Raw genomic sequence first — 26,619 nt, 5'->3', positions numbered from 1 at the left:
CTCTGTTCCACACCACCTTCCATGCAAGGCCTGTTGTAGCTCTCAGTTCTTTCCACAGTCAATGGTAGCCTTGGGCAGAGAGCCGTTGCTGGTTTGGACTTATTTTCACACTTTTGGTTTAATTGCATTTCCCTGCGCATCTCTGTAACTGCCTTTCCTCCAAGGCCATTTCCTCCACTCACTTCTCTGTTCACCCACGCATCATTCATTCAGTTGATTCTGGCGAGCAACAGCCACAGACATTACGAGGTCTTGGGCACCTTCTACATTTAGAAAACCACCAAGCCAACACCACTGATTGCTCCATGAGGCTTGAAGACTGATCCTTAAGGAAGTTTTGCTTTAAGTCTCGGATAACAGAAAGCTCCCTTTGAATCTGCTCCAGGCAATGAACACACAGAGGGTAAAGCCACTTATTATAAACACACAAACTTACCTTCTTCTTAGTCAGACCCATGGTCTATCAAAGTCAGTAGTCTCTATCTTGACTAGCAGTAGCCCTGTTTACAAATTATAGTGAATGTACACATAATCTGTGTACAGTGGATTTTTCTTTATACTAGCATTCTTTATACCGGGATTACTCAGTGGTACATTCAACACATGTACAGCTGATTGAAACCACATATTCATCCATAGTCATCCAGCTACTAAGGTGGTTAAACCCTATGGGGGCCCTGGACATCTCCCAGAATTACAACTGATCTCCAGAGATGACAAAGATAATTTCCCCTGGAAAAAATGGCTGCTTTGGAGTGTAGACTCTACGTCATCATTCCCTGCTGAGGGCCCTTCCTTCCAAAAACCCAACTCACCCCCTGGCTCCACCTCCAAATCCTCAGGAATGTCCCAACTCAGAGTTGGCAAGCAATGCCAGGTACTGGTCCCCAGATTCATATGTGAACGCATGTTAGTGCCTTCTTACAAACAGATGCATGCACGTACATGCAGGATGTACATGCATTCACTGTGACATGTAAATGGGGCTACTGACTCTCCAGAGACTCAAGCAGAAGTCTTTCACATCACTGACTACCAGATCTTTTTAAATGAAAGTAATGAAGATCGAACCATGGGCAAAGAGATGCTCTACCACTGGACAAAGAGATGCTCTACCTGCAAAGAGATACTCTACCACTGTGCCCAACCCTACGTATCAAAACAGGCAGAACATGGATTTTCTAATGCTATACACATTAGGGGTCTTACAGATGACTCACCAAAGTTGTTATTATCTGGGAATATGTGGGCTTTGGTTAACCAGATTCACCTTGACAAGGCCTCCCTCTAGAAACAGAACTGTACACAGTAACAGATCAGGGATAGTCCTACCATACAGCAGGGCAAGGTAGTCCATATCATTCCCTCTTGCTACAGAGTTGTTTTTCAGAGGGAGCTGCCAACATGTGTGTCTGGGGGGTGGGAATGAGAACCCTGGCACCTGGGCGTAAATCACTTGCACTCCTACAGCTGGATCTTTGGAATCTAACACCAAGGCACACAAAATAGGGTGGCCAACCTGCCAGTGGGGCCTAGAGGTCACCCAGAATTATATCTCCAGACTGCAGAGATCAGTTCCCTGGAGAAAGCGGCTGCTTTGGAAGGGTGTACACTATGGGACTGTACCCCACTGAGGTCCCTCTCTTCTCCAAACCCCACCATCCCTAGGATCTCCAGGAATTTCCTATCCCAGAGTTGGCAGCCCTAGTACAAAGGCTGTGTGCATTTTGCACAGAGAAATTTTGAAAAGTGCAAGTAAGAACAAATGCCAAACAACAGGGAAAGGCTGCCTGGGGCGGGGGAGAGGGAGCCCCGCTGGTGTCTACCACTGTGTTTCATTTGTAAACAGCCACACAATCCTTTGCGCATCTGCGTGGGAAGAGGCAGCTCTTTAAAGATTTTCAAAATTGCATCTTATTAAACAATTGCAGAAAGCCATTTCTCAGCATCCAGTTTGTTTTATCAAAATTGCAAAAGGTATAAAATAATTCATCACCCAGTAAAAGAGCATCAATTATGAATTTACCACCACAACAAGATAAAGAAATGAAGAACACAGAGACTCCCCATTTCCTTCATCATCCACCCCCTCTCACAGAGATTCGAACTCTCTCTGCCTAACTTACCTCACAGGGTTGTTCTTGTAAGGGTAACACAAAGGAAGGGAGAGCAATGCTGTAAGCTACTTTGGATCCCCACGGAACATTTCTAAAAAATATGTAACTCTGTACAGTGAAACCAGGGGAAAGGATGATATCTCTGATACTGGGGGGCAAGGGGAAATGTCTGCAAATAAATTAAAGTAAACTCTGTGTCCATATCTCACAAGAGAAGCATGAAAGGGCTTTTTAAAATCTGGATTCAGATTTGAAAGCTGGGACAGCCAAACAATCCCTATTTAGTCATTCCTGGAGAAATATTTCAAAGGACTCAGAAGATTAAACGCAACTGAACAAAACCCCACCAACCAGGGCGAGTTTATACAATCCACAGAACAAAAAGGTAAAATATACTGGGGCTGCCAGTCGTTTATAGTGGTGGAGGGCTGCACCTTTGAATGTTATTCCATCAGATAAATCCCCCCCACCCAGAATGCGTTCTTTGTGTTGGCATTGTAAACAGTCTAAAGGCTGGCATGCACACATGTGGTGGGAATGTGCAGAAGTAAAGACCTTTTGGAGGGAAATTACTGAAATCATTAGGAAGTATGCAATGTAACATCACCTATAGACTTTAACCTAATGCTGTTAAGCACAATAGGAAGCCTGTTATTGGATAAGAAAACTCAAAATCTAGTTAAGGCTATGATACTGGTGGGAAAGGCAGTTATCACTCTGGGTTGGAAAGACAAAAGTAAATGGACAATAGGAATCTGGCACAACGATTTGTTTGATTTTATACAGTCAGACATTGTGGAATCAATCAACAAGGGAATAACATGGGAAGAAAAATCCACAGAAATTAAGACCAGATGGAAGATCTACTTAGACTGGATGCTGAAAGAAAGAAGGAAGGACATTCAGTGGAAGATTAAGATTCTGTGCTGGGGGGAAAAGACTATGACTAAAAGAGAGGGAGGGAGGGAGAGAGAGAGGGAGGGAGGGAGGGAGGGAGGAAAGGGGAGAAAATGTAAAAAACTATAAATACTCAATGTAACAGATTAAAAAAAACAAAAAAATAATTTAAAAAAAAATCCTACCCACCCACCCACCCACACAGTAAAACTAGCATGGCAAGAAGAAAACTTGAACCAAACCCTCTAAGCAGTACGTCGTTCTTTTTATGTAGAAAGACGGTCCATTTTTGCATGGAGGTATTCAGGCCTGCACAGCAATCACAACCTCGGTCTGCAGTACAACCTGAAGTACTGGCCACCATTTTGAATCTGCTGCTTGTATAAATGGACCTAGGTAAAGCTCCCCTTCCCACAATGAACCAGATACCAGAGCTACGTGAACTATGTCAGTTCAACATTTGTGTCTCTCTAGGGGAAAAAAGAAGGGTATAAATACTTACGCAAACCAGAGGTCATTTCGGGGGGGAACGCGGGGGAACGCAGTCCCCCCGGGTGAGGTGCAGGGGGCGGGGCACATGACGAAGCCCTGCCCCCTGCTTCCGGCCGCCCCGCTTCCAGCCCTCATTCAGCCAGGAGGCGGCAGGAGAAGAGGGAGGGTAAGTTGCTTCCTCCCTGCCTCTCCCCACCCCTGCCTGCCTCTTCGAACTCCCGCTGGCCTTGCAGGTCCACCGCCGGGCCCCTGATGTCAGGGGGTGTGGCATATGCTAATGAGTTCCCCTAGCTCTTTATCTACGAAATGACCCCTGACGCAAACAAACAACAAATAAAGCTTGGTGGAGAAAGTCACACTACCTAATTAAATTGGTTTAACAATCATGCCTTCTTCCAAGGGTCACCTTAGGAAATGTAATTCTGTGAGGAAGGCGAGGGAACTCAAGCCAGGAATTCCCAGCCGACTTCACCAAATACAATTACCTGCATTCTTTGGAGACTTAAACTAGCATAAAACAAACAGAAATTGTAGCACACAGATAAAGCCATTAAACAGCAATTTGTATTGTAGCACAGTATTGCCAAATTGCTTTAATTTAAAAACAGCACTACTCAAAACATTTGCCCGATAATACTCCAGAGAACAACCTTGAATTTGAATCTTTTATGCCCTAGAGAAGAATCTTGATGTTCCAGAAGAAACACACCCCAGATGTTACTCATCAGTGACTTCCAAGATCCTCATATCATCCCCTCAAAGAGTAGAAGTGGTCCTTCAGCCAAGCCACCCAGGTGACTGCTGGGACACCACCACGAGGAGAACTCCAATGCAACACAGGGGTCCAGCTCACTCCCAGTCACAACACGGGGGTAACTGAACACCACGCCCCTCAGTGCCACAGGTCAGATCCAAGCCAAGCCCCTGCACTGTACTTTCTTAGGGGTGACAAAACAGATCTAAAACGGAACAACAAATTCCAGTTTGTTGACCCCAAACGGGATTTTCCCCATCGGATTTCAGTTTCACTTCTCCCAAGGCTAAAGATGCTTCTGTTCAGAATTCACCGTTCCCAACTTAACGGTGTTGCAATGTTCTTGATCTACTTCAGAGAAGTTGTTGCAATAAGAAGACACAGCCAGCTGCAGCAACTGATAAAACCAGAGAGGCTATGGAGGAGGTATATTTTTGTACTTGATGAAAGCCAGAAATGTTACTGGGCATTCATTATTCAGTGGGTTTACCAGATTAAGATGTTTCCCTTCCTCTTTTTCACACACCAACAACTACAATGTTGTGGGGGCCAGATTCATACAGTTAACCCAGTTGTTTTTCTTTTCCATATGTCCACTCCTGAATGTCCCAAAGTAAAGGATCGTAAATGTGTGGAAATGTAACATGTGAACCACTGCATAACTTGCTGTGGTACATCTCACAATACTTCCCGCTCACTGAAACTGAAGAAGAAGAGATGGCAACCAGTTAAAAAACAGCTGGCTCTCCCGTGACATTCTTCCACACAGTCCCTTACCTAGAGATACCAGGAGAAGCAAAAGTGGCTGGTTTGTACATGTGAATCTGGTCCAAGGAGTTTTAGAACAGGAAAGGAAGTATTCTTAAATCTGATAGAAAAGACCCCTTGAATTATTAATAGCCAGCGACACTGCTGCTTTTTACCTGGCTACAAAAATATACCTCTTCTGTGGCTTCTCGGGTTTTATCAGATGCAAGCCTCCACGGCTGTCTCGGATTACGATGACTCGTCTGAAACGAACCAAGAAGATGAATGGAGAAAGATAAATTCTTAACATGGTAAGTCCTGGAACAAACAAAAGTGCAGTGTGAAATATACACGTGACCTTTTCACCATCTGAAAGCCCAACAATGTTTCGACCCACCTTTCCAGGCAGATTAATGGGTAGATAGTATCAGGTTTGTGGCACTGCTGTGAGAAGATCTGCCTCCAGAGTTTTGCAGATTGAGCTAATATTAATACGCACAGGATCAGACTGGGCATATTTGTTTCTGGTCAGATGACAACCTAACAATTACAATTCAGCCCTTTCTACTACGCCAGTCACTCCACTTTCTGCTCTTAACAAGTGCCCAAAGAACCTTCAAGGCTGCCGCTGCCTTTCCATCCCCTGCCCCCCCCCCTTTGTTCTTCTATGACTTGTTGGAAGGGTATATCTACAAGACCATTTCAATGTTACAAGCAGGGCTATTTTTGGGCAGGAACGCACAGGAACGGAGTTCCGGCTGGCTTCAGAGTTGGCCACGCCCACTACAACCAAAACCTCTCTGTGCGTGGCTAGAGTGAAGGCCTGGAGAGCAACTCCCCTCGGTGATTAAATGCCTCCCCGTGCCTTCCCCGGCCTGTTTAAAGTGCCTTCCCTTCCCTTCATGGGGGGGCTTGCTTGGGCAAGCCAAGGGAAGGCATGGGGGTGTGGCCTAATATGCTAATCAGCTGCACCACCGGGATGTGGCCTAATATGCTAATTAATCCCTGCTGGGCTTTTTCTACAAAAAAGCCCTGGTTACAAGGGATGCAATAGAAAGAGAGAAGGAATTGTGTGTGTGTGTGGGTAAAATCATATGCCTTAAGCAAGTGAATCCTTATGGGGAAAAAAACAGAAATACATGTATGGATAGTTGACATTTATAAAGTCATGAATGGAATGGAGGGGAAAATACCAACATTGGACACCTTCCATAGATATTTATATAGACAGATGATTATATGCAAAAGCAAAATTTAAAAAACAACAACAGATAAATTATCTGTGGAAGTCATTGTCATAGGATTGCCACTAGCAAAAAAGGAATTTTGTAAATATGCAGAGGGTAGGTTTATTTCAAATTACTTTTAGCAGGGTTGGCCAACAAAGATACTTCTGGTGGGATAGAAGGCATTCCTTTGGCCATCAGAAGTGGCCATCATGAACAGGAAATTCTATTTCCATCATGCCCTGCTTGTCAATTTCCCTTTTTGCTCAGCTACTATAGAGGAATGGGATGCCTAGCCAGATGGACTCATTTTAAAAAAATGTAATATGTCAAGTTGGGCAATCAATATTATCCATTTTGGTGGGTCAACTCAAAACCTTCTTCTGTAACAGACAAACCATGATTACATGCTTATGGTGGGGGGAGGGAGGGTGGTGCCTGAACTTGTTCATATAACAAGTCATTGTTTCTGCATTTAATATGTCATATCTAATAATTATCAAGGAGAAGTTGACATGCTTGCCAGGTAACTACGGCAACCCTGTGTACAGTGCTTTCTTGCTAGACTGCAAGATAAACACTATACCAGTGAGCTGCTTTGCCATCTTCACCCAAGGAGGAAGTGCAGGTGGTTGTAGAACCCGTCTACCATGGATCATGTCCACACAGCTGTCCACTTGTAGCATCTGCCACTTTTGGGGCTCATTAAAAGTTCAATAATTCCAGTTTGCTGCCTTTCCAACATTTGCCATTAATCAGTTTCCAAAGAAAGATTCTAGCCCAGAAAACTCTCCTGCCATCTGGCTCTAGAACTCCTGTTGCCAACCCAACTCTTAATTATCTGGATCAGTTGGATGAACCGGGAAAGAAGGTAAGGGAAATTTTTTGCTGATCCGAACAGCTTACAGTACCTGGTGTAATGGTAGGATTCAAAGGGTTCCACAGGGATTTTGAGTAACGTTAGTGGGTGCCACCACAAAATGGTTGCCATGGGAGATGGGGGGTGGGCAATCAGAGAGTGGCTGCCATGGGAAGGCAACCACAAAATGTGGGAGGCCCCAGACAAGCATTCTCCCGTTTCTAAATAGGCACTTCCTGAAGATCCAAAGGGGTTGCCCCTTTTTTCTAAGGGACCCTAGATAAAAAGTTCACCAATAGCTGAACCATCTCCATTTGCTGTTGCTGAAGGAAGGCGCCATCAAATCTCAGACAATTTATGGCAATGACGCAGGATAGGGGTGTTCGCAACCTTTTGGAGCTTGCAGGTGCCTTTGGAACTCTGACACAGCGTGGTGGTTGCAGCCACAAAATGGCTGCCAAAAATGGTTGCCACAGGAGGCTGAGCTAGTTTGAGAGCCAGTTTGGTGTAGTGGTTAATCTGGGAGAACCGGGTTTGATTCCCCACTCCTCCACTTGCACCTGCTGGATGACCTTGGGCAAGCCGTAGTTCTGATAACAGCTGTTCTTGAAAAAGAGCAGTTTCTGTCAGAGCTCTCTCAGCCCCACCTACCTCACAGGGTGTCTGTTGTGGGGAGGGGAAGGGGAAGGAGCTTGTAAGCCGCTCTGAGACACCTTTGGGTAGTGAAGGGCGGGGTATAAATCCAATCTCTTCTTTTTCTTCTAGCTATTTTGCTGCTGCAGCTTACCTTCAAACACACCGTGAAGATCCTTGTGCTGTGTTGGCAGCCGGCAGCCAAAGCAACCTTTTGAAAAATCTGCATGGCTAGTCCAATCTCCAATGGCCAGTCAGAAGCCTTGCTGTGCAAAAGCCCCACCTGGCTCCACCCACTTTCCAAACACTCTTGGTGGGCACCCAGAAAGGTGTTGGTGGGCACCATGGCAGCTGCTGTAGAGCGTCTGAGGCAAGAGATGAACAGAGATGGCTGCCCATTGCCTTCCTGTGCAGAGCAACACTCAACTTCCTTGGTGGTCCCTGCTTAGCTTTTGAGATCTGAGGAGTCTGACTAGGCTGGGCCAGTAGTTGCCAGCTCTGGGTTGGGAAATATGTGGAGACTTTGGGGGTGGAGCCTGGGAAGGGGAGGACCTTAGTGTGTGTGTGTGGGGGGGGTATAATGCCATAGAGTCCACCTTCCAAAGAGGCCATTTTCTCTTGGTGAACTGATCTCTGGGACCTGGAGATCAGTTGCAACAACAGAGGATCTCCAGGCACCATCTGGAGGTTGGCAACCCCATGGGCCATCCATGTCAGGACCCCATTTACCATTTCTAGTTCTAATTGCACTGTCTTGGATGCATTCTACCTAGGTCATTCCAAAAAGGGTAGGAACACAATCCTCATGGATGGACCGTGCACCCCAGAATGTGTCTCATAATCTGCAACACATGGGTTTCATGCCAGATGTCCAGGGGCCCCTAAGCTGACATACTGATTTGCAAAAGGGTTCCCTAAAGGTAGAACATTTACAACCAATGGATATAAACTGTGACAGTATTTGAGATTTGGCATCTGGCACTCACAGCCTGCGCACAAACACCTGAAATAATGCCCAAGGTTTGTCAACTTGAATGCCTGATTCAGTCCGAATACATTATAAATCTACACGCTTAGCAGAATTGAGATTCCCATTTAAAAGCTGGCCAGGCAGCAGCTACCCTGAAATTACCAAGTTGATACAGCACTTTGGGTTTTCTGCTGAGCTGGAAAAGAGGAAGCTATAAATTTACCTTGTACCTAAACTGTGGGGAGACGGGACAAGGTTCTGCTACCCTAGGAGCCCTCTGCTTCATTAAGTCAAAGTTTCTCATTTGAGCAGAGGGATCTCTTAAGTCTGGCCCCATAATCAATCAGAACGGAGTTGCAATCAAATGCAGGATGACTCGGGAAAATGTTCGCGTACCACTTCAGCATCTTTTCCTGTCTGGCCCATTGCCCCAGTGCTAAAGGTCTTATAACGTATGGATCCTACTAACTTAATTGGATTCAAGAGCAAACAGTTAGCTTCCAACTGAAAACGGGAGTCGAGTCATTGCTGGAGATGTTGAGAACGTTTTTCAGAATCCCGGGAAGTAAAAAATAAATGACAACAAACTGAAGCTTGGATACTTTTCTGTTGTTTGAGATAAATCGGGGTCCCCAATCTTTTTGAGCCTGCAGACACCTCTGGAATTCTGAAACAGGGTGGTGGGCACAATATAAAACGGATGCCACAGGAGGCAGAGGCGTGTACAAACATCTATACACACACACGCACAGGCAGCCCATGTACAGGGAAGAAGACCTCCATTATACTCTCACAACCCCTATTGATAGAACCATGACCTGACCTACTCCCTGCACATTCTTGAATTGGGGATGAGACAGATTCATGGAGGAGACATCCATTAATGGCTAGTAGCAAAGATGACTAACAGGAACCTCCATCTGACTCCAGAGCAGGGTTGCCAGATGACTGGCAAACCCCAAGAGCTTAGGGACAGGCATCGCCTGGCATGGAGTTTGGAGGTATTCCTAGATTGCCACCATGACACATGATGTGGCTTGGTTACATGACTGAAGGTGACACAACATCACTTCCCCCCCAAAATTTCTCCTGCTGCTGCAACAGTAGGGTTGTCAACTCTGGGTTGGGAAATCCCTGGAGATCTGAGGATGGAACCTGGCAAGGGAAGGGTTTGGGGAGAGAAGAAACGTCAGCAGGTTTGTGATTCCATAGAGACTACTCTTTGCAGCTGCCATTTCCTCCAGAGGAACTGATTTCTGGTGTCTGGAGATCTGTTGTAATTCTGGGAGAACTCCAGGCCCCACCTGGAGATTGGCAGCCCCGCGGCATCACGTAACACTGGTGAACCAGGGAGGAGAGGTTTTCTGCTATAGCCAGCTAGTCCAGGGGTAGTAAACCTCTGAATAGCAGTGTTAAAAGACAATTGCTGCACTCCTAAGAACCCTTACCAGGGAGTGAGCTCCACTTACTAAAATGTAACATATCCCTCCTTACAATTAGATTCAAGACCGGTAACACCTTTGAGACCAACAAGATTTTCAGGGTACAAACTTTCAAGAATCAAATCCCCCTTCATCAGATACATCTTAGATGAGGGATTCCCTCTTGTGTGTGAGAGAGAAGGGGAATGCCTCATCTCAGACAATGCCCACCCATGTCACAGCCAACACCATCTTAGAGGAGCCATTCCTTCCTGGGTAAGAGAGAATGTTTCTTCTAAGATGGTACTTACTGTAACACATGCATCATCTAAAAACAAATTAGGAGAGGGGATTTGCTTCAGAACAGTTGTTTTCACTCATATGCAAGTGTATGAGTTGACTAAAACCAGGGATTTTTTTGTAGAAAAAGCCCAGCAGGAACAAATTAGCATAATAGGCCACACCCAACAGCAGAAACTCATCAACATAGTAAGCCACACCCCAACATTGCAGCTCATTAGCATATTAGGCCACACCCCATGCCTTCCCTTGGCTTGCCCAGGCGCCCCGTGGCTGCGGGGAGCCCAGGCAAGCCAGCCTTTTGACAGGCCAGGGTAGGCATGGGGAGGCATTTAAATGCCTCCCGATCCTTCCAGGGCCTTCCCTGGCCTGCCTGTCTCGGAGTCGCCAGGGGGGGTCGCTCTCCAGGCCTTCCCTCTGTAGCTACACATGCAGAGGCTTCGGCTGTAGTGGGCGTGGCCAACTCTGAAGGCAGCCGGAACGCCGTTCCTGTGCGCTCCTGCCCAAAAATAGCCCTGACTAAAACTCAGATGATTATTCACCTAAGATTTCTGCAACTGGGTTACAGCTGTTGTGGCTGCCATTGATAAGCAAAATGCCTTTCCTTGAGGGAACTTTGACTCTCAAAAGTCAAAAAAGTTATACCCTTAAAATCCTGTTGGTCTGTAAGATGCTACCGGACTCAACGGCAGACCAACATGGCTACCCTCTGAAAATACTTCCTTACAATGGCTGTCGCCATCAGAGGAAGGACTTTGTCTCTGCGCCCTCTTAGTTGGCCCTCCAGGACAACTGGTTGGTCACTGTTTGAAACAGGATGCATGACTAGAGAGACCACTGGCTTGACCTGGCAGGGCACCTCTGATGTTCTTATGATATGAACTCTCTTTGCAGGATCATGTTTGCACGTGTCTTGCAATAGGATGTCTGGCATTGGGTTGCTGAAGCAAGGTAGGTCGCTAAACTGACAGTAACAGTCTCTTGTTTCAAAATGAAGATGGCTGAATAGGATGTTTAATCTCACAACAGATCTAGTTACACTTATTATAGAGTTGCTGTAACTCAAAACACATGCAGCGACATTGTTAGAAGGAGAGAGAAGAGAATATAGTGCATGGGCATTGGAAGGGGGGGGTTCTATGTGCAGTCCTTTCACTGTCTGTACCTTAGAGTTAAGATCCATCTGCCCCCCTTCCCCATTTGGAGACTTCCCTTCTTAAGGGGTCGGAAATCTAAGGAACTGCTCTACACACATGTTGTTGGTATGAGAAATATTTTTAAAAGGCCCACCCAAATTCTTCCTCCAAAAGGCCAAATAGGAACAGTGATTTACCAGGGACAATAAAGCGACTAGCCCTTTGCAGCTCACATGACAGGCAGTGTGGTGTAGTGATTAGTGCCGATGGTGAAATATTTGGGTCCCAAATAGGGTTGCCAGGTGCGGTTGTTGCACCAGCAGGGATATTTGGGGGGTGGTTCAGGAGTGGGCAGGGATGTCCCTGACGCGATGGCGTCATGCAGAAGTGATGCGATTGCGTCGGTGATGTCCGGGGCAGCACTCTGCTTTTTGGGCAAATTCTTTGGTAAAAATGGGCTCAGCCTATAGAGTTGTGCCCAAAAAGCAGAGCATTGCCGTGCAATGTCGCCAACGCACAGATGGCACTTTTGCATGTCATCGTGTTGGGGACGTCATCGTGTGACGTTGCTGTTCAGGGGCGGGGCTTCCCCCTTTGCCCAGCTGGCTGGCAGCAGGCAGAAGCCCTGAAAATCAGGGGAAACCCTGCCTGGACCGGGGGTCTGGGAACCCTAGTCCTGAACGAGGGGTTCTTTATCCAACAGTCACACTAAGGCAGTGAAAAATTTCAAAGACACCTTTATTGTGCCATAGTCAAAGAATCTTTCCTAACTACACGAGCTGCAAAAGCATTCTTCTAACTTCTTCTCCATCATACCTTACATTTATACTTCAGTTGATGTCACCTTTACATCATCCTCGTTCCACCAGTTATAGAGCATGGCAACTCAATACAGCCAATCATCTGCAGAAGCCTGCCAGCGTAGCTAGTCATGTACTGCGAATGCATAAGAATATTTTTCTTGGGGCCTTTATCTACTGAGAGGTGCTGGCTGAAATTGCTTCTGAAGCTTCCGGCTTTTCCGCCAGCTCCTGGGTACAGGAGTTCACTCCTAAGAGAGCAGGGCAAGCAGCATTATAAAATGGCATCAGTCATGCTAAAGGATACTCCCCCCCCCCTTCATTATTCCCTGCTTTTGTTCAAGAAAAATGAACACCATTCAGCAGCAAGGCTATATAGCCATCTGTACCCCAGCCATCCCTTTTCCTGTCTTCTGATCTCATTACCTTCTGCATCAGTGTCAAACTAGGATCTGGGAGAATCGGGCTTGCATGCCCCACCCCCAAACAAGGAAGCTTGCTGAGTGATCGTGGCCCATTCTCTCGCCCTAATCTACCGCACAGGGTGGTTGTTGTGAGGATAACATGGAAGAGGGAAGAGAGATGTTGTTAGCTGCCTTGGGTCCCAATTGGGCAGCGGCGGCAGGGGACGGGGGGACAGAGCATAAATAAAAAATACACGAAAGCTCACATTTTGAAATCAGTGTGTTTATGCTGCCCCCTCCACCTATGCGCAGTGGTCCACTTGTGATAGGGTTAGCTCTGGGTTGGGAAAGACCTGGAGATTGTGGGGGTGAAGCCAGGAGGGCGGGGTTTGGAGGGGGGCGGGACTTCAGTGAGGGATCATTCCATAGAGTCCACCTTCCAAAGTGGCCGTTTTCTCCAGCTGAACTGATCTCCGTTGCCTGGAGATCAGTTGTCATCCCAGGAGATCTCCTCCCACCACCCGGAGGTGGGCAACCCTAGCCCATGAGCGTGGAGTCTGCAGGCACAGGCCCCCTCCCCATGAACGGGAATGCTGCTTTTCCGAATGATCTGCATCACGGGGAGGGTTCCTATGCAGGTATGCTTCCTACACATGTGGACGCCATGCTCACAAGCTGGTGAACATCCACAGGTACCCACTGCCCCTCTACAAGCACTGATCTCAACATACCTCGTAACAGCTTCAGACAGCTACGGTCTCTAGTAAATAGGGAAACGGGCAGAATATGCATTAGGTGCTCATTTTATTTTAGCCAGAGAAAACCCTGAAGTGAGTCCACACTATCCCTCCTTCCCCAAGCATGACAAGCAAATTAGTTATTTCCTGCTGCAAACTTGCAGGAGGTCCCCCTGGCATCTACTGTTAAAAGGTTTCAGGTAGTAGGGAAGACCTTGCTCTGCCTGAGACCCCAAAAAGTCGACAGGGTGGAGCCAGAAGGACGGATAGCCTGATCCCGCATGATCCTACTTCACTCTGGTTTGGCAAAACCCAGGAGACAAACTGCATCAGCCAAAGGCGGCGATTTACACCCATGAGTCAGGTGACATTTTTGGATCCTTATGGGAAATTCAGGATTGCTCACTGAGTCGAGCAGCTGGAAGCCTGGCTCTTGCTGGTGTCAGGCTTCTATTTCCACTCCTTTTGCTGCACTCTTAATTGCCCAGGAACCAGATCTGAGATATCCCCACTGGATGCTGCATTTGACAAACATTTCCCCCTCCCCTCCTAAAACCTTCTCATCAAGTGAGTCAAAACAACCATGACTACACTTCACGCAAGTGTAAACCACCTTCTTGCAGCAAAATCTTACTACCTGCATGCAGAACAAGAATGCTCAAATGCCCCACCTCAAGCAATTCTTTCCCTTTCAAAAAAAGGGGGAAGGAATAATGCAAATTAAAACCATGGATGCACAGCTGTCTGCCCCGGGGATCTGTGCTGCTGGTTACCTTACGTGTGCAAGGAAGGGCTGTTTGTGCACCTGTTACTCTACTCCAGGATGAAGAGCCTCAGCCAGGTGAATGAATACTTCGGTGCACAGTCTATGGCAGAGATTTGCAACTTGTGACTCTGGAGCACAGATACTCAGTGGCCTGGGAGCCACATGAGGCTCTTGGACATACCTCATGTGGATCTTCTGACCGTGGTCCCCCAGTATGCCCCTGAAACATGGGCCAGGTAAGTGGACAGGGCCATTGCCCAGTGGTGCTTGTGGCTGACAGGTGGTTCCCACCTTGAAACAGTTGTTACTGGAAGAACAGGTAAGGTGAAGGCCTCCCTGAGGGGCAGGTTGCTTCACGCCAGGGTTGGAAGCAATGTTTCCTCTAAGCTGTGGAGTCTTGTGAGCAAACATTCTACTTTGTGAGCTACTGGCATGAAAGTTGTGAGCGAGCGATTTGGCTGCTGCATGCATTAGTTTGCCCTGGAGCTGTCCTTCCCGAGCCAAGGCAAAAATGTGAGAGACAGAGGCTAAAAAACAGTGAGGTAGCTCACACTAACTCAGCTTAGCGGGAACCCTGGTTGGAAGTCTCTTTTGGTTGAAGGAAACTGCAGATCTGACTCTCTACAAGCTGCAGAGTGAGGACCACTGCTCTAGAGTCACATGTGCCTCAATGGAAATCAAACATTATGTTAACGCATATTAGAAGAGTAGGTGGGACACTAGAATAACTCGCATCGGGCAAAGATATTTATGGGACTAAAGGGCTTCTTACAGATGCTTTACAGAAAGGGAAATGATAAGAGGTGAACAGTTGGCAGAAATCCAAGCGTAAGCCACGCACAGATGTATGCCAGCGTGTGAAAACAATTGTACAGGGTGCTCCTGTGTATCTATTGCTTTTTGTGAGACCTCATGCATGCCACTTCCTAATAAAGGACTCACACCAATCAAGAGTTTGGGCTGCAGAAATGTCAATTTCCCATAATGTTAAGAGGTATATTTTGCATTAAGCAAATGGGCTTTGTTATCCTGCTGGCTCTTTGTTGATCTCTTGCTTTGAATTTTGGCTCCTTAGCTGTAAAAGGCCCTGACCTGGATGGCCCAGGCTTGCCCAATCTCATCAGATTCCAGAAGCTGAGCAGAGTCGGCCCCAGTTAGGACTCAAATGGAAGACCACCAAGGAAGTCCAGGGTTGCTATGCAGAGGCAGGCAATGGGAACCCACCTCTGAACATCTCTTGCCTTGAAAACCCTACAGCAAGGATGTCAAACATACGGTCCACGGGCCGGAATCGGCCCATCCGGGGCTCATGAGCAACTGGTCATTTCCTTTATGGCCAGATGACTGAGACTGTGCATTGTGTCCCTGCATACTGTCCCAGTGCTAATGGGTAGAATTGGGAGAGTGGGCATCAGGGAGATACTTTAAGGAAATACTTTAAGAGGGTTAATGTTTAAAGCATGTTTGTATTTTGAGTAAAAAATAATATCGTTAACTGGGTGTCTTTTATAAAGTTTACAGCTCCCGTACTTGGCATTACGTTTTATGGCACACACGGTCTGGCCTGACAAAGAGACATTTAGTCAGATCCAGCCAAGGTAACAAATGAGTTGGGCACCTCTGCCCTAGAGGGCCGCAACTTGATGGCACTTTCCACCACCACAACTCAAAAGGTTGCAGATCCCTGGGGCATTTGTGTGTGCCAGCCAGAGAGAAAGAGGAAGCCCATCTGATGTACCAAACCCTCACTCTAGACCCCTACCAGCCTCTTTGTCTAGTAGGGGAATACGCATTTAAAGCAACTACCACTAGGGATGCCAGCCTCCAGGTGGGACCTGGGGCTCTCCTGGAATTACACCTTATCTCTGGGCTATGAAGATCAGTTCCCCTGGACAAAATGGATGCTTTGGAGGGCGGACTCTATGGCATTGTACCTCACTGAGGTCCCTGTCCTCGCCAGGCTCCGCACCCAGATTTCCAGGAGTTTCCCAATATGGAGCTGGCAACCCTATCCCCCCCCCACCTCCCGTCATGGCCAGGGAGGACCTAGCCACCCGAACCCCGACACATTTAAAAGACGCATTTCGGCAACATCAAAAGACAATATAAATCTGAATAACAAATAAAATAATTTATGTTGTTTTAAATTGTCTTGTTTATATCTATATTTTATATGTCTGAAATTTTTCATATGTTTCTGATACCGTGTTGTGATCCGCCCGGAGCCCACTTGCGGGGAGGGTGGAATATAGAATTGAACAATAAATACATAATAAATAAGATCAAGACTGTCGATGAAAAACAGCTCAAATATACAGCGGAGATACATACACACACACACACACACACACACACACACACACACACATATATCTGGAAAAAAAATCACATCTGTTGCCAGGAGAAGATAGCAAAGTAGCATTTTGACTGAGTGAGAAACTGAGGCTCATCCCTTCCCCCTTCTTGCCTCCATGGCTACTGGTCAGTATCTTCCAGAAGGCACCACTGCGCACTAAAGGTCAACTCCCTTCCCTCTCCAGTGACAGCTTCTTTTCATCTCCTACTAGCTGGCAGCACAGCCAACAATCTTGCAGCCTGCAATTTCAGACCGGATTGCTTTCTCCTTTAGCAAACAAGCCCTGTATAGATTTATTAACAGCTCACTTCACCTTGTCTGTGGCTGAATCCAGGTACTTTAAATATATAGATATATATATGGAGGCCAGCAAAACCCTGGCTCAGGAGGCAATTCAAAGCAACCCTTGCACAGGATTATTTGTCAACGGGCTGTAAGCATTGAGACTGCACATGCCCTACGAAACAAAAGCCTGCAGTTGCAGCAAGGGTGACATTCGGGGAGGGCAGAGGCCTGTGGCAGATCACGTGCGATGACTCCTGTGCCCGGTCCCACTCACTGGACAGCTATTGTTAGAAGCAATTAGAAAAGGCCCACATGCCAGGTAGCCCTGCCAAAGGCACAATCCCTTTGATACAAAACAGAGGGACGTTTTCTTCAGTGCTGATAGCTGCTGCAAAAGCCGGCAAGGCTGACAGTGTGATTGTATGCAGAATGACTGCAGTGTAAACCCATTGGAATCAATGCCGTTAACTATGCACGGTCAAGACTGCATCTCCAGTAAACGCATTTTCTTAAATCCATACCAGTCACCAGTCTATCTAGTTCGGTGGAGCTGACACATTTCCAAGTGGGGCTTTAAAGAAATAAATTGGGGGGGAGGAGATCTTTTATATCTTGTCTGCTGAGCACATGTGTCTGTCTCTATGCATTCAAGCACTGCTGAATTGTTAGCTGGATAAGAACAGTATCTGTTCATATTCTCAGAATTTTGCAAATGAACATCTCCCTTAAATAAACATAAACGTCCTTGAAATTGCCTCTTATTTTTTGGAAGCATGTTCACTTGCTTGCAGTCTCCGTAGTTAAATGCATTATTTTTCTGGTTAACTTACGTACAATGTTTCTGAAAATCCTGGGAAGGAAAGGGGATACTATAGGGACACAGAACAAGTCTGACTGGTAGAGTTTTGAGTGTCATCATTTTGGGAGGGCTTCAGCCTCTGTGCTTCCTGTTTTGTTCCTGTCTGAAAGCACTCACATTTTGATGACAGTCACTGTCATCAATAAGTACGGTGACCAGGCTGGCTACTTGTAGTAATTGGGTGTGCATGTAATGGCTTGGTGTTGTTGGCCTGGCAGGGACAAAGAGGAAGTGATGTCACACTGTTCTAGGAATTGTCAGAAACTCTATGGTTTTCCCACAGAGCTTCCAGAGATCCCTAGAGCAGTGTGATGTCACTTCCCAGTTTTCTCCAGAAATGTAGTATTGCCATTGTACCAATAGTGATTCTTTGTTTGTTTTTCTCCCACTGCCCAGGAGAGTAGCAGCAGGAAGAGCAAGTTGCAGACAGGAATTCTCCTATCATAGCAGATGTGGCAACCCTAATAAAGACCCTAGATCTTTTTTTAAGGTCTTAGGTGGGGTAGGCTCCACTATGGCTGTAGCCATGCTTACAAAACACTCAGATTCAGGATTATTAGTAATTTTATTTGCAATTTAACTTTGAAGGCCTTGTCCCTTTACATAATGAGAGACAGTAGCTTGTTTAAAGGCACCTACAGAGGCCAAGGTAGAGGTGAGATCTGAAACAGAGACTTCCTGTTTCACAGCCAGAGGACCACAGCTGTCAAATCACCAGCATCCATCATACAATTCTGGCAACCAGAAGAGAAAGCGTCCAGCGCAAGTATAGAAATTTTTGTCCACCTGAATGCCAAAATATATGAAGCTACCTTCTATTGCGTCAGGCCACTGGTCTACTAAGACAACAGCTCTAACAAAGTCTATTCTAACTGGCAATGAATCCCAAGGGACTCAAGCAGAGGTCTTTCAGATCACCTGGTCCTTGATGCTTTTACCTGGAGATGCTGAGGATTGAACCCGGGACCTTCTGCATGCAAAGCAGGGGCTCTTCCACTGAGCCATGGTCCCCCTCAACATGTATCTGCGATTATGTCATTGTGCCAAAGTGTTGAGGGATGAGTCCCCGGAAGCACTTGGCCCTGGGAGCAAGAGAAGCATCGGGAAGGAGACTGCCTTTCAAAATGGCATCAACTTGTGTCTTAGGCCAGGATGCAGCATCAGTGTCATGGGACTGTGGAAAAAAGGCCTGCTATAAACATACATACCCTGGTTACCGAATTACCTTTTCCACCATCTTAACTGCACTCTGTGGACATCTAAAAACACTTTAAAAATTCCTTCCTCTTCTTCATCCACATACTTTAAATTCCCACATACATAAAAATGGAAGATTCTGTCTGACACAGGCCTCTTCTCATTTACTCATCTGGGGTGGGGAATTACCAGCCTCCAGCCTCAATTTCCAAGGAACTGAATAGCAGGAGAAAAAAATGGTCTCTGCTCAGCAATGCCAAAAGAATCCCCCCCCCCAGTTCCCATAAAGATCATAGAGACTGGGGCCAGATCCTAGACCATCAATAGGAAGTAACATCACAATCACATCCTTCCCAAACTCTGCCTTCACCAGGCACCCGCCCCCCTTCCAAGTCTCTCAGTATTTGCCAATGCAATGTTGGGAACCTTCATCTGATGGCATTCCACTCAGATCACAAAACAAACAAACAAATACGTTTTGCCAAGTCTAAATAAAACTGAGAACATTATAAGCAAAAGGTAGGCTATACTGGCATACCTGCAGGACTGCCTCCTCCAGTATGTCCCCTGGAGAGCATTACACTCTGCTGAGAACAACTTACTGGTGGTCCTATCCAGCTGTCCTCAACCAGGGCCAGGGCTTTTTTGGTCCTGGCCCAGCCTGGTGGAACTCTCTGCCAAATGACATCTGTGCCCTGTGGGACCTTGTGCAGTTCCACAGGGCTTGCAAGGCAGAGATGTTCCACCCGGCCTTTGGTTGAGAATAGCGATGGGCACCATCTTGGCTGGCACTTCCTCCCTCCTACTCCCCCCACTCCGGCTCATCCCCCTACGAGATGGGGACACAGTCATAATTGGAGGTACTAATGCCATCTGAATAATGTAAATTATGAATTGTTTTAATCAGCTTTTAAACGGTTGGTATTGTTTGAATATATGTTTTTATTATCGTTGTTCATTGCTCAGAGCCATGAGTACTCATTATCCACATTATAAATGAATGAATGAATGAATGACCAAAACTATTTACATTCTGTTGACTGTTTATCCTTCTTCCCAGTTCTTCCTTGGACAACCTCAGCAAGGCCTACATATGGTTCCTACCTGTCCTTCCATCCACTTAGCTTACCAGACTAGACCTACTTAGTTTTGGCATGAGATCTAGGTCATGAGCCTTCAATCATTTTCTGAGCAAACAAAATGAAACAGCATCGAATGGTCACATTTTCTGTTAGTATTACACAACTCACAAAGAGCACTGCAGAACATATCTGCCTAAAGCGGATGTCAGCACATGGAATTAACCTTAAATATTATATTGGGAGGTCTGAAACATCGTTGCCTGATCCCACTTTCTACTGGTCACACTTTCTACTCTGGTCTTAACAAAATTCTACTTCTTGTGTCCTCTTTGGTCACAGATCTACCCCACGTTTTGCCACTTTCACTCACTCACATAGGAGACCTGATGGACAAAACATCTATGCAGGACAACTTGACACATCTCTGTAGTCTCACGGATAACACCCAGGACCTATTTTCAGCCCTTGAGCATGACTGGTGAAGAATGTGTTTCCTGACACAACTGAGCATAGATTCATGAGGAGAACAGCTGCCCAGCAGTGCAACTGCAGTAACACTTTCCAGGGATTCAGTCCCACTGAATAGACCTGAGTAGGATTGTCAATGCACCTGCTTCAGATGGCAGCACTGAGAGTTTTAATTCAGCTTTTGTAACATCAACTTTCACATTTTGATAGGTACACAACTTGATGAAGGTATTAAATAAGGGGGGGGGGGAGATAGGTCAGCAAGCTTTGAATCAAATGTCACCAGAAAGCCAAGGAGATGGTAAACCTGAATTCTCAGGAATCAAACGTCTGAAGAGGCTCTCACTATGAATAGCCATACAAAATGTTTTCCCTTAGGCAGAAACTTAGCATTGTCAGAAACAAGCTACAGTCAGAACCCTTCTTATCATCATCTATCTGAAGACCAGTTTTGGTCCAGAGGAACATCACGAGAACCTGGTAGCAGTGGTACAAGTCAAACACACGTCAGCCACCTCCTCTGTGCTCAGTGATAGAATGCTACAATAACAGGAACAGCAACCAGAGGAGCCCAGACCAAACTGTCTCCATACTAGTAGTTGTGTGATCCTAAAAATGACATTCCCAATGGAACATGGTTCTCATGGAGACTCTGAGAAACGCTGCCCAATCTGTTAAGCCAAGTTCTTCACCAGGCATCTATTCACCTGAATCCCCCCTATACAAATATGAATTCGTATTATTCATTACAATAACAATTTCCTACTGATATAATTTGTGCATCCCCACCAAAAGAAGTACAGCAGCCCACAGAGCTGAGACTAGCCTGATCTCACCAGAGCTTGGAAGCTAAGCATGGTTGGAACTTGGATGGGAGACCACCAAGCAGCCCCGTAGCTAGGGAATTTTTGGGAGGGGGCTTCAGGTGGGGCGCCAGCTAATTAAATCAAAGCACAATGCAGACGGCAAGTTGGGGCACTTTGGGGGTGGCCTGGGAAGGAGGGGGCCCAGAAGAAAGACTAGGCTACGGGCCAGCCACCAAGGAAGACTCGGTGGGAAGGAAACAGCAGATCACCTCTGCTCATCTCTTGCCTCGAAAACACCACAAGGTGGCCCTTCATGGGGTCGCCATGAGCCAGTCACAGCTTGACTGCACACTTTACCTTACAGGAAAAGTATTGAAACAATTCTACCCTGCCTCTCTCCCAGAAGGGCAGCAAAGATAATAAATAACCTCCCTGGCATTCAGTTACTTTATCTCTCACCCCTGTGCTCTTCCACTGGAGTCAAGATAAAGCTCATCCGAAATCAATGGGTGGATATAACTGAAGAATGCCAACACTTTGGCATTCTACAAGGGAGGAAGGGAGGGGCTGTGGCTCAGCGGAAGAGTCTCTGCTTTGCATGCAGAAGGTCCCAAGTAGAACCCTCAGCATCTCCAGTTAATAAAGGACTAGGCAGTGGGCGATGTGAAAGATCTCTGACTGAGACCCTGGAGAGCTGCTGCCAGTCTAAGCAAACGATACTGACTTTGATGGACCAAGGGTCTGATTCAGTACAAGGCAGCATCATGTGACTCACCAGGATTGTTTTATTGGGGAGGAGCTGTAGCTCAGTGATAGAGCATCTGCTTGGGTTCGGTGTCAACAGTATCAAGCCATAACTTTAACAACAACACCCCTCGGCAGAGGTCTAGTCATGTACAACCTGAGGCCACAGATGAGGAAGAGCATGAGACCAATGCATCAAAGGCCCAGATTTGCATCTGGGTCCATCAGTGCATCACGATGTTCAATGGCTGTGAGCATGACTTCCTACTTCTGCATGACTCTCCCTTGCTGTTAAATTATTTCAACTTTTTTTTAATAGCCATAAATTGCTTGGAGTACTAGTTCTGGTGGGCTAGAAAGGGCCTAAGTAAAGCCTTCCTTCTGAGCATTTTCTGAATGATATTATACTGGGGCACTCGTGTGCCTCAAAACCAGGGAGGGCATGGTACAAAATGCTTTGCCTAGCAGATTATTTACAGATCACTCAAGACTCTGGGTTTTCCACTGTGTGACTCGGAGCTCCACTGGGATTAGGGAACAGCATAAGCGTCAATCAACCCTATAGATGGACCTTTTCCAGAGCCCGTTTTGAGGCACTCCCTTCCGCTGTACTGCAAGGTAAATTCACTCGAGTCCCAATGCATGAACGTATATGCCCATGCATGGCTAATATGGTGGAATCAATTACTTATGTCCTCCTGTTCTGCAGATTTTATCAGGAGGAACGAGACCATCTTATACTACCCCTTCTGTCTAGATTTAGCCCTTAGGCAGGCAGGGGTGAGGAAAGGTGGGGAGGAAGCAACTTACCCTCCCTCTTCTCCTGCCTCCTCCTGGCTGAATGAGGGCTGGAAGCGGGGTGGCCGGAAGCAGGGGGCGGGGCTTCGTCATGTGCCCCGCCCCCCTGCACCTCACCCGGGGGAACTGCGTTCCCCCCGAAATGACCTCTGAGAATTGTACTGTTTTACTGTCTCCTGCCGCAATAAATTAGATTGATTGATTGATAAGCGTCAATCACAAGTCCCTGATGGCTACAGGGTCCAGTTTACCACTGGCTGCAGATGGAAGGATGGAAGGGGGAGTTCATAGGAACATTTGAAGCTGCCTTATATCAGCCCATTGGTCAACTAACTGGCAGCGGCTGTCCAGGGTCTCGGGTAGGAAAGGGTCTTTCTGAGATCCTTTAATTGGAGATGCCTAGACAGAAGCATGCAAAGGCTTGTGCCCTACCCACCAAGCCAGGGGCAAAGTTTTTTAAAAGACAGCTCAAAATACTGCATCTGAAGAAGTGAGCACTGACTTAATGAAAGCTCACACTGGAATAAAATGTCTTGAAATGTGCTGCTGGACCTCTGTTTTATTTTGCTCTTGGATACCAGCAAAGTTAAAGTGCAAAAAGGGGGGGGAAAGTGTATTTTTATGACAGATTTCCTCAAGTGGCTTTTAAACAACAAGTTAAAAATACAGCTACGACGTCAGCACACAACAAACAGTTGCACTGTTTGTTTTGAGTTTTCAAAGGCAAGGAGGCTGTGGGTCTTTAGGGCCAATGCCTGGCACGTCTGCTCATTCATAACAATAGTCACTCTCTGTGTGTACAACCGATGTGCCAGCTAGATGCAGGGATGTTCCTAAGAAATCATCACATGCAGCCTGTGACCCGTTCTTTGAGCGTCCTGGATGTGGCACAGGGGTGTGTACGAGTGTGTAGATCTAGGCAGAGGAATAAAATACTGCCAAGGATGCTAACCACCATGATTGGGGGGGGGGGGGATTATCAGTGCAGTCCTGAGCAGAGTTACACCCTTTAATGCCCATTGATTTTAATGGACTTGGAAGGGTACAACTCTTTTTAGGATTACACCACAACTCTCAGACCTTGTCAACTCAGTTCAGTGGTTGAGAATCAGTTCTGCATGCAGAAATTCTCAGATTCAATCTGTGCCACCTCCAGTTAAAAAGATCTCGGGTACCAGGAGATAAGGAAATATCTTTCTCTATCTACCTCAGAGAACTAATGCCAGCCAGAGGAGACGCTGCTTAACTGGACGGATCCATGGCCTGACTTGGTAACGAGGCAGTGCAGCATAGAGGTTAGTGTGTTGGACGAGGAGCTGGGAAATCCAGGTTGGAATCCTGACTATGTCATGGATGCTCCCTGGCTGACCTGGGCCAGTCGCTCCCTCTTGGGCTTCACTACCTCACAGGGCTGTTGTTGTCAGGAGAAGAAGGGAGGAGGGAAGAGCAATGTTGTAAGCCCCTTTGGATCCCCATTGGGGAGAAATGCAGGGTATAAATAAATAAATGGCAGTTTCGTGTGTTCATAATGTTTAAGATGCATAATTCTTTAAAAGATAAATATCTTTTCTCCCTAAAACACCTATAGCAACTGTTTCTCTTTGCGTGTCTTCTCAGTACCAATTGAGGATTTCTTAATGCTTGGATAATGAAATGATCTATCGCGCTGAGTTGTTAGGGCAGAGTATCCTGAACATTTAAAAATAAATGGTTTTAAATTATTGATCATGCAATGCATGCTTTAAATTACATGTGCTTCACTGGAGAATGCAGAAACACTGTTAAAACTCAGTATAGGATTATGTGTGATTACAATATTAAACTTATTAAATTTTTCAGTAGCTTTCACCTGAATTCAAGATGGGTCAGAATACATCCAGATGTATAATTTATTTTATCCTCACAACACCCTTGTGGGTTGGGGATGGGGATGTTGCTGAAAGGCTCAGGAAATGTGCTTCATTTAGATTTTTGGCCCCGCTTTCAGTAAGGATTACCACCCTGCCATATGTAAATACATTTAAAAAACAAAACACGTGTTTGTGCGTAGGCTGAAGAAGGGATAATCGGATTGCCGACCGGGGCCGAGCCTTTCCGGCTCTTGCCGAAGCCTCCAGCTTTCACAACGGAAAGCATCCGAAGACGAGCCGAGCTCCGCACCCGACAACAGCCGAGCCGAGCTTTGCCGATCTCCCCAAGAGCCAATCACTTCTTCCGCGTCGCTGCTGGGCGCTGTCCACCACTCGCAGCGCCTGAAACCAACCTTTACCTAACACCTTCGGCGAAGGGGGTGGGTGGGCGAGGGGCGTCAATCACACGCACGGAATCTGTTCCATGCAAGGAGGGGGGGCAGAGATGAGGCTCCTGGGGCGTTGCCGTTTTGCAAATAATAATTCCCTCCCTTCCCCGAAAATATCAGCGACCCTCTCTCCCTTGACAACGCGCGAGCCATCCACTGGGCGGGAGAGGCTCTCTCTCAGTGTCTGAATAGGAGCAAATAGCTGTTGCCTTTTTTGCAAACCAAAGCCGGTCCCGATTCCTTACACGCGCACCGGATTATCAAGGACAGCTCCTCTCTCAATCAAAAGCAGCGCACGCCCCGGGATTCCAGCCTCCCCCCGCCCCACGCCGTTTGAACCCCTGAGCCACATAAGCACACGCTCGACTATAGCCTCTTGCTGGTCGCATCCCTTCCCCAGGGGTTGCAACCAGCCCGTCTTTCGAGGCCAGGTAAAAACCTGTACGGACAGCTTGTTTATTCACACGGCAACTCCCTTCTAAGGGTGTGCGCGCGCGCGTGCCCGCGTGTTTGTACAAAAGGGCTACGGAACACCTGTGTATCGCCACAGCTGCCCCACGCATTTCTCTCTCTACCCTCCCTCCTCCTTTTGCACACACCTCATGAGATCCCCCCCCATCAACGTCACCAAGCATTACAGAAACGGTCGATCACGGCGCCCAGAAGAAAAATGGCTCCCGAACGGAGATCAGCAACGCCTCTGGCTGTGCCTTGAAATTGACACGGTTCCGGCCCGGTCATGTGTAATTGACACGGAAAGAAACACGCATGCACCCTAACCCTCCTTCTGCAGCCCGCCGCCGCTTTCTCCCCACCGACGCACCCAGTTTAATTTGCAATAGGCGATCCGAAGCTAAAGGCTCTCTTACTGAATTAAAACGGGGGGGGGGGGCCTAAAATCTAGAATGGGGGAGGCGGCGATTGAAAGCCAGCCTCGTTTTATCAATCTGTACTGCAGGCAGGTCCCGGATAAACAGGGCAGTGGCCATCAGCCGAGCCCAAGCAGGCCCTGTCAAGAGATCAAACGCCGGAATGGGGAGGGGGCGGCAGGGAGAACGCCAGACAGCAGGCTGGAGGACCAAATCCTGATGTTAAACGGCACGGACAGCGGCTGGGTGTCACGGCCGGGCCCGGCTTGCAGGGGGTACTGCCACCACCATCTATAGGGGGTGGTGGTACTGCTCCCATCCTTGCGGGATCCCACCTCCCCTCCGCTTCCTTGGGGGAGGAAGAGAGGCCGCGGAGAGCCACTTCAGCACCACCGCCGTGAACAGCACACACCTGGCCCAGCGGTGGTTAGCAAACGTGTGGGGGGGAGGTGTCTTCCCCCCTCCAGTCCCCTCCCTACACCCCATCTGTCTTCCCGACCCTTGGCAATCTCTGCTCCAGATGTTGGTTTCCACCACCCCCGCGGGTCTCTGCAAGGTGGCACAGAGAATGCAACCCCCCCCCCAGCGAGATCTTCC

General features: G+C 47.2%; 1 protein-coding gene across 9 annotated transcripts in view; it reads right to left on the bottom strand.

Annotated features, from left to right (window-relative positions):
- GNAO1 (guanine nucleotide binding protein (G protein), alpha activating activity polypeptide O) overlaps positions 1-26,619 on the bottom strand; it is a 280,020-nt gene that overhangs the window by 251,866 nt on the left and 1,535 nt on the right. The window lies entirely within an intron of this gene.

This window comes from Gekko japonicus, unplaced genomic scaffold (assembly GCF_001447785.1).
Source record: "Gekko japonicus isolate JY-2015 unplaced genomic scaffold, Gekko_japonicus_V1.1 scaffold674, whole genome shotgun sequence".
Taxonomy (NCBI): domain Eukaryota; kingdom Metazoa; phylum Chordata; class Lepidosauria; order Squamata; family Gekkonidae; genus Gekko; species Gekko japonicus.
The sequence above is the reverse complement of the archived record's forward strand: the minus strand, read 5'-3'. Positions and strand labels throughout refer to the sequence as shown.